Source organism: Zonotrichia albicollis, chromosome 31 (assembly GCF_047830755.1).
Source record: "Zonotrichia albicollis isolate bZonAlb1 chromosome 31, bZonAlb1.hap1, whole genome shotgun sequence".
In the NCBI taxonomy this organism is placed as follows: domain Eukaryota; kingdom Metazoa; phylum Chordata; class Aves; order Passeriformes; family Passerellidae; genus Zonotrichia; species Zonotrichia albicollis.
In genome coordinates this window covers 2,783,309-2,791,785 of record NC_133849.1, presented here as the reverse complement: position 1 = coordinate 2,791,785, position 8,477 = coordinate 2,783,309, and the positions used below count along the sequence as shown (strand labels likewise).

The 8,477-nt window shown below is 58.2% G+C and overlaps 1 protein-coding gene across 1 annotated transcript in view; it reads right to left on the bottom strand.

The window, feature by feature from the left end:
- Positions 1-8,477, bottom strand: part of LOC141725858 (uncharacterized) — a 99,216-nt gene that overhangs the window by 38,730 nt on the left and 52,009 nt on the right. The gene's annotated exons all lie outside the window — the stretch shown is intronic.

Here is an 8,477-nt window from a genome sequence, read left to right as displayed (position 1 = left end):
ATTGGCTGGAAATTACCCTGCGCTGTCTCTGAGTATTTACCGCAGTGAGAGGGCTTGGTGTGTGGCTGGCAAGTGATGAGTCAGAGTCGGGCCGGGCGCTGATTGGCGGAAAATCGCTGAGCGGGGGCCAGTGCTCTGAGTTTGTGCCCAGCGAGTGGAACGTCATCAGTGCCGCGCGTTCCGATTGGTCGGGATCTGGTTTGGGGTGAAGACGGGAGGAACTGGAGTTTATTTCGGATTATTTGGGTTTCTTTGGGGATATTTATGGACTATTTAGGGTTTATCTTGGTTTTTACTTGGTTTATTTCTGTTTATTTGGAATTATTTGTGTGTATTTGGAAGTATTTGTGTTTGTTTGGGATTATTTGGGTTTATGTGGGTTTATTTGGAACCATTTGGGGTTCTAGGGGTTTATGTTGGTGTATATGCGTTTTTTTAGGTGTACTTGAAATCATTTGGGGACTTTTGGGTTTAGGTTGACTTTTTTGGTTTTTTAGGATTATCTTGATTTGTTTGGGGGTTTTTTGGGTTCTTTGGGATTTATTTCGAGTATTTTGGGGTTATTTGGGGTCACGTGGGTTCAAAAAATCCGGGAATGTGTCTGCTGCAAAAAACGGGAATTTTTCCTTTAAAATCCGACAGTTTTCCTCCAAAAAACTGGGTGTGTTCCCTAAAAAATGCTGGGCATTTCCCAGCCAATAGCGACGTGCCCCGCTGCAAAGCATCCAATCCCCACGCTTCATCTCCCAAATTAATGAATCACAGCGCACGCCGCTCCAAACCAACCAATCACTGCACACATCCCCTAAGCTACTCCCACCTCTCTTGGGCTGAACGAACCTATCACCGGGTGTCTCCCCTGTGCAACTCCCGCCTTCTTTGCCTCTATCCAACCAATCACCGCGTGCTTCCCCCACCCACCTACTGTCAATCACCGCGCCGTCTACGAAACCAACCAATCACCGGCAAACTCCCCTCACCAACTCCCGCCCTCCCCCCGCTGCTCCAGCCAATCAGAGCTAAGCATGGAGCGGCGCCCCTGACCCCGGCGCCCTGCATGGAGCGGGCGCCCCCTTCCCCCCCCCCGCCCCCGGGACCCCCTCAGGGACCCCCGGGAGCCGCCCCGGGCTCGGGCGGGTCCTGCGGGAGGCGCTGGAGAGAGCGGGGGAGGCGCTGGGAGAGGACGGGGGGCTCCGGGAGCTGCTGAGGAGGCGCAGGGACAGGTGAGGGGTCCTGGAGGGGTCGTGAGGGGAATTTGGGGAGAGGTCTTGAGGAGGTTTAGGGGGGATTTGGGGAGGGCCTGGGGGGAACTTGAGGGGGTTTTAGCGGGGTCTGGGGCTGCTGGGGGGGCTTTGGGGGGGAATTTGGGGAGGGGTCTTCGGGGGGTGTCACGATCCGTCCTCACAGACGGGTTTCGTGATGGTTCATGGATTTGATCTCAGGGTGCAAAAAGAACCAACCCAGTACCAAGGGGGTTTGCAATGATAATCAAAACAAATGCACCTTTATTGAATGAGCACAGCAAAACGTGATAGAGGGATTAAGGGAGAGAAAAAGATAGAGGAAGAGAGAGACAAAAGAGGGAGAGAGGGAATAGAGCTTCCAACGTAGAGACAAAGTCCTTTGGTCCAGTCCACTCGAGGATCCGCCTGTTACATCGGGGAGATCTCGAAGTCTCTCGCTAACTCAGAAGTTTTTATTACGATAACTATTGGAAATTGTGAGAGGGGAAACAGATACAATAAGGAATAGATGTAACAGGTAGTCCATGCTCTCAGCAGTAAGCGAGAGCCATTGTCTTCTTGGTGCAGCGGTCACAACCTGCAGGCAAACATCTCGCTTTGGTCAGCTTGCCTCCCCCACACACCTGCCCCGGGCTGGGGGTTTCAGTGCCAGTCCTTGGAAGGAGCAGAGGGGCCTTTTCACATGGGGGTTCCATGTCTCAGTCCTTGATGGAGCGGCTCCTTCCATCTCAGTCTGTCTGTCCCGGTGGTTGTAAAACAGGTGAGGGTCTTCTGTGGGGGGACCACCTGAAACTCAGGAGAAGTCCAGCCAGGCCGAGAGGTGGGACAGCTTCCAAGGCTGTTGTTGCAAAAAGGGCACGGTGCCCCTTCTTCTTCTCATTGAGCTCAGTGTAGCACGCAGCAAACACCACCTGTGAGAACAATGGCTTAGCTGCGCTCTCAGGTCTTGGGGCCATTGGTGTGTGTAACTTTCTCCTACAAAGCCAGAGATTTTCGGGGTGGGGTCTTCTCTTCATCGGTCCCCAAATGAAGATCATGAGGCAGATGAGGGAAAATTCGGATGGACTCTCGCAAGGACCAATTTCAAGTCTTTATTGTTTCTGTTGGGTATGGTCCATTTGCTTGCCTTAGCTGGAGGTTGTACTTGTGAAAAACGTGAATCACTGGGTTTTAGAATTCTACAAGTTTAATAGTAATAAAATTTTTATAAAAATAATATAATTAGATTAATAAAAATTTGAATAACTGAGATTTAGGACGATACAAGGCAATAAGAACAAAGAGTTACTGACGCTCTGGGTACCTTTTTCTGGGCAAAATAAGCCCAAACAAGGACACTCGTGCACAGAGGTTAGTGCTTAAAAGCAATAACATATTGCATATTCATACATCTCATGCATGATGCATAAATTCTACTCAAACAAAGGATTCTGTCTGGTCAGTGTCAACTTCTTCCTTTGAATGCTAATGGAGTCCTCAGCGCAGAGCCAGGAGGGAAAAAGTTTCTTCTGGCAATGGAGCAATAAATTCCTTTTTCTGAAAGATTTACCTGTCCTGTGGCTGCTTTCTGGTGTGAATGCCTCATTCATTTCTTTAAAAAAATATCCTACTGTTGAAGATTGCAATGCAAGATGTTTTCAATTACCATCTGTATGGCAGATTACCTTTATCAAGTGGGCAGTTTGCCTTATCTCTCTCTTTGAGTGACCACATTCACCTCCCTCGGGAGGGGACATCTGCTGATAACAGACTATTGAATGTCACTGCATGACTGATAAGAACTGAAACATCTCATTGTGAGATGCTCCGCCCAGAGGGAGGAGCCAAGCATTCCTACCCAGATATAATCCAGAGGTTTTTGAGACACCAGCACAGCTTTCTGCACGGGATTCCCCAGAGGAACAGCAGCTGCCTCTTCTTCTACTAGATCTTCAGAGGAAGAACTAATCCTTCTCTGCAGGACCCCCTTGCTCCAACAGACCCACACCTGACCCTGCAGGAGGACTGCAGCCACATTTCCAATTGGACTGCCACCAACACCCCACAGCGTGTCAGGGTGGCTTGTGACTCTGTCAGTGTTGTTCTAGTGTACTGCATTGTTTATTTTATTATTTTTTTTTCTTTTTCCTGTTAAAGAACTGTTATTTCCTGCTCCCATATTTTTTCCTGGGAGTGTCTTAATTAAAAAATTATAGCAATTTGGAGGGATGGGGAGGGCTTACATAGTCCATTTCAGGGGAGGCTCCTGCCTTCCTTAACAGACTCCTGTCTTTCCAAACCAAGACACTTGATATCTGTCAGAAGGAAGAGGCTGTTGTCCCTTCCTGGAATGATTTTTGCTTGAAAGTGATTGTCTGCAGCACAGAACCACCGTCCACTATTGACTTTCACAGGACAATGACATTCTTACAGAGATGCTGTCAAGTTGCCTTGTGTGCTTCTGGCTGTTTTTCTTGCTTTGTGGATAGAAACATCAGCCCAGCATCTGATGGCCAGTGCTGCGGGTGCTGCCCGTCTGGCTGTGGCCAGCAGCTCGTGCCCAAACACAAGCGGGTGCCTTCTGGGCAAGGGGATGGACTGGCACGAGCAGCCATTTTCCCTGGTGAACCTGGGAGGAGCCTGGGCAAGTGCAGAAGACTGGGATGACCCTGGCATGAGAGAATGTGTACTGTGTCTCTGATGGTGCTGCCAGCACTGCGAAGGAACAGCCAAGACAAGCGGTGGAAGCGGACACATCCTGCCAATTTCTGCTCTTCCATGGACACGGAACACACTTGTTCCCCCAGCTCCAAATGACTTGATGCAGGAACAAAAACATTCCTGCAGGAACCACCAAAGGCCGAGGGGCGTTTGGCCACTTTCCCTTCCACACCGCACGCTCGGGCAAATTGCGCAGACCAAGCAGCCTTTCCCCTCTTCCCCATTGGCCTGAAGACACTGTGCACCAAGAGAAAGCTGCTGGACACCCGGCTATCCAACAACAGCAATTTAATGTTCCTGGAGTGGGTGAAGGGAAAGGAAGTGCTGGCAGAGGAGAGGTGTTCCCCGCAGGCTCAGGCGACCCCAGCAGACGCAGCCTCCCGGATCAGTTCTCCACAGCGCCGCGGCAGGACACTCAGCCACGGGCACACAGGAAAGGCCGCGACTGCCAGAGGCGGCGGAGTTGGTCTCGCATCCTCTGGAGCCGGGAGCAGGGAACGCTCTGTACAGCTAAAAGGATGTGCAGAGCTTGAAGCGCCAGGCATGAGATGGCAGGGCTGCTGTCATCCGTCATGTCCTGAAGGGCTGCAGAGAGAGAAACAGAGGCACAGTCAGTGGCTGGATCTGCGGCGAGCTGGGCAGAGCCTCCAGCCTCGTCCGTGCCACGCAGCTGCTGGCACGGCCTGGAGGAAGCAGGAGCCAAGAAGGACGAGCTGGCAGCTGCTGGCCAGGAATGTCCCGCAGGCCCCTGCAAGGTGTCTGCGCTGTGGCCCCGCTGCCCTTGGGGCGCGCAGGGAGCGGAGCCGTCGGCGGGCGGGCCAGGGAACGCAGCTGCCAGCGGCAGCCCCCGCCGAGAGCCCGCGGGCCTCACTCACCGCTGCAGATGATGCGGAAGTGCGGCTGCTGCCCTGTCAGGTAGCGCCCGGCCATCCCTGGGGAGCACAGAGCGTGTCCTGCCTTCAGAGGCACAGCTGCCGCCCACGGGCGCTGCCAGCCCTGAGGCCTCACGCCCTGCTGGCCCGGCAGGGCTCAGCCCGGGCCCCTGGCGCACGCTGCCGCCCCAGGGCACGGCTGCCAGAGGGCGGCAGCAGCAATGCCCAGGCCAGCGGGGGCTGCCCATGCCCGCGCCCGGATCCTGCTGCCGGCACAGCAGGCGGGGCCGAGGCCGAGCTGCGGCAATGGGGCGGGCCGGGGAGGGAGCCGGGCTTGGCGCTCATCGATGAACCTGACGGCCGCCTCTCGCAGGGACTCCTGTGCGCTCCGCAGGTAGGGCAGGGCCAGGCGCAGGTGCTCGGCCGCTCGGCTCCTGTCCTCTGCCAGCTGCAGAGAGCGGCAGGGCACGGAGGGAAAGGGTTGATGCGGGCCCTGCCCCTGGGCCGGGCGCTCCCCACGGCCGGCGCTGCTCGCCCTGCCCACAGAGCCCCGCGGCCCGGGCAGCAGCCGCAGGCGCCGGGCTCGGCACGGGGCACAGGGCCCGGCGAGCCGCGGTGCCGCCCCGCAGCAGAGCCCGGCTGGCTCGGGGCTCCGTCGGCACCGGCCTTGGGGCCAGAGGAGCCTGGAGCAGAGCCCGCACGGCCCAGGGAATGGAGCGGCGTGTGGGGCGCAGGCCGGTGCCCCTGCGTGCGGCACTGGGCAGGGGCCACAGCTGCCAGCCCCACAGACTGGGCGCCGTGGGCAGGCGGCTGCTGCAGGGATTGGGCTGGGCATTCCAGGCTGTCCTTCCTTACCAAGCACTCAGCAAATCTCCACATTTGATCTGTCTGCAGCAGCTGCTTGAGATCCTTCCTCTTCAGGAAGCTCACTGCAGAAAGCAGCGTTTCCCGAGAGGCCTGCAGAGCAGCAGAGAGCCAGAGATGGCACCGCAGCCCAGGGCACAGGAGCCGCATCTCTGAGCCAGGGCCGGGAGGAGGCTGGAGCCCGTCAGGTGCCAGGGGCTGGGGAGACAGCTGAGCCCCCTCCCATGGGGACACCCAGGAGGCCTCACCTGTGCCACACACGGGTTCTCATCGTGGCAGTGGAAGAAGAGTGGGAGCAGGCTCTGGTTCACAGGCTTCTTCAGGGGCTTTTCTCCCTTTGCCACTACAAAGGCAATCACGTCTTGGAAGAGGCAAATGGAGAGCAGCTGCACAAGGCTGTTGTCCTGTTGGAAAGGAAGCCAAATCCCTTCACATCAGCTGCTCCAGGCCCCCCTGTGCCCAGGCCCAAGGCAGCACCCAAGTGCCCGTGGCTGGGGGCACAGAGCCTCACATTGTCAAAGAGGTGCCAGAGCACCTTAGCCAGCTGCAGGGCGATGGGGCTGGCTATTGCCAGGTCTTCCTGCAGCATCAGGAGGCTGAGCACAATGAGGGTCTTCTCCACGATGTCTTCATCCCTATCCCAGAGTAGCTTCACAAGGCTTTCGGTCAGGCTGTACATGCTTGGATCCTGTGTGCAAAACAAGGCTGGGCAACCCCACGCTGCTGCTGCTGCTGCTGCAGGGCTCAGAAAATGAAGGCCTGTCCCAAAGCACTCAGGCAGCTGAACAGCGAGCCTGGAGAGCTGGGAGCAGCTGCCACAGCTGCCAAAGCCCAGCTGAGCCCAAGGGGCTGCTTGCCCCACCCCCACGCTGCCAGCACAGCTTCAGCTGTTGCCTCCTTCTCACCATCGAGGTGAGCACCACGAGGCCTCGGAGCGCCACGCGACGCATCTGCCTGGACTGGCTCTGCAGGTGACTTCTCAGGATCTCCAGGACTTGTTCAGCGCATTGGCTCAAGTCCAGGCAATCCAGGAGCTGCAAGGCACAGAGCAGGCACAGAGGTGCCCGGCTGGCAGGAGCTCAGAAGTGCACAGGGCCGAGCCAAGGCAGCAGCACAGGGCACGGGCAGCATCCCAGGCAGCTGCGGCTACGAGAGGGCAGAGGGGTGGGAGGCAGCTGAGCCAGGCAGCGCTGGCCATGGGGCTCACCTCCACCAGGAAGGCCAGGGCGGGCAGTTCCCAGTCTGAAACGCCTTCGCTGAGCAGCTCAAAGAGGCCGGATGCCATGCTGCAGCACCAGATGATGGAGACACGGCGCATCTCCCTGGCAGGGAGAAAAAGGCACCATTGCTCCTGGGCTGGGCGGGCAAACCTCTCCCAGGGCTGACTGGCAGAGCTCTGGTCTGCTCCCGAGCTCCCCGGGGGCGCTTTGGGAGGCGGCTGTTCCCGGGCACCCTCCTCTGCCGGCCTTTCCCAGTCTGCTCATCCCTCCCTTGGTGACAAGGCCCTGCCGCCCATGAGCACGGGGACTGTGTGGGGCGTTGCGGGCACAAAGGAGAGGGGCGGTGGGGAGAACGAGGTCTCACCTGGCCAGCAGACCCACTGCACAGTGATGGGTGTCGGCACGGAGCAGCGTGTCCCAGGCACGCTTGCGCTCCATGGACAGCACCACGTGCTCATAGCGCATTTGGCAGAGCAGGGCCTTCAGGGTCTGCAGCGCAAAGCTGTGGGCACAGCAAAGGCCAGGTCACGCTGGGAGCCCCGGCTCCTGCCCTGGGGCATGGGAGGGATGGGGAGACTGGGAGGACTGGCACGGAGCACCTGTTGGGGTTGGCGGAGAGGCCGTGTTGCTCCTGGCATCCCTGCCAGAAGGTCTCAACCTCTTCTGGCATCTCCTGCGTGCTGATGTAAGCTTGGAAGAGCAGATGCAGAAAGAGACTGGGGAAATACTCCAGCACGACAGGCGAGCGCCAGGCCAGATTGAAGATTTTCCACATTGCCACAGTTGCCTGCATGAAATAAAACAGCCAGAGACAACGCTCAGTGGCCAAGACATCCACTTGGCAGGGCCTGAGCGTGCGAGGGAGAGGCCGGGGGAGACACGGGGGGAGCAGGCGGCCTGGTGCCCCTGAGCCCTGCCCCTAAGGCAGGATTCAGCCCAGTGCCTGAGGCAGGGAGATGCAGCTGGGGGGAGCACAGAGAGCTGGCTGCTCCAGAGGCAGCCTGGGGGCTGGCAAAGGCCGGCACCAGAAACTCACAGCCAGGGCAAAGACTCCTGCGTCGTCCCCATCGGAGGTGTACACACTGTGCACGGGCCAGGCGCTCAGCACATGGAGGAGCAGCTGCAGCGCCGGCTCCGCAGTCCTGCTCGAGGACATGATGGTTCCCCACATGGTGGCGGCAGCTCTGTGGGGTCAGAGCTCTGTGTCAGGGCGGGCTCGGCCACAGCGCCGTGGCCTGGGCAGCTGCAGGGCCCCGTGCTGGCCCTCAGCCCTGCCTCTGCCCACTGCCCCTGGCCGGCAGCGGCCAGCCAGCCCACGTGGGTACAGGCCCCGAGGGGCAGGGAGAGAGCGTGGCACCAGGCTCAGGAGCTGACATGGCAGCACTGGAAAACAGAGGAGCCAGAGGATCCTGGAACTGCCCGCCTGTCTGGCAGCCAGCAGGGACAGGCTCTACAGGGTGACGGGCCGGTCAAGCCTGAGCCCTCAAGGCACGTGGGGCTGCCCTACCTGTCACACGATGGGGCCCAGCGCAAGAGGGTGATCAGCACGTCACAGGGGTGTTCCTGGGTCAGCTCCA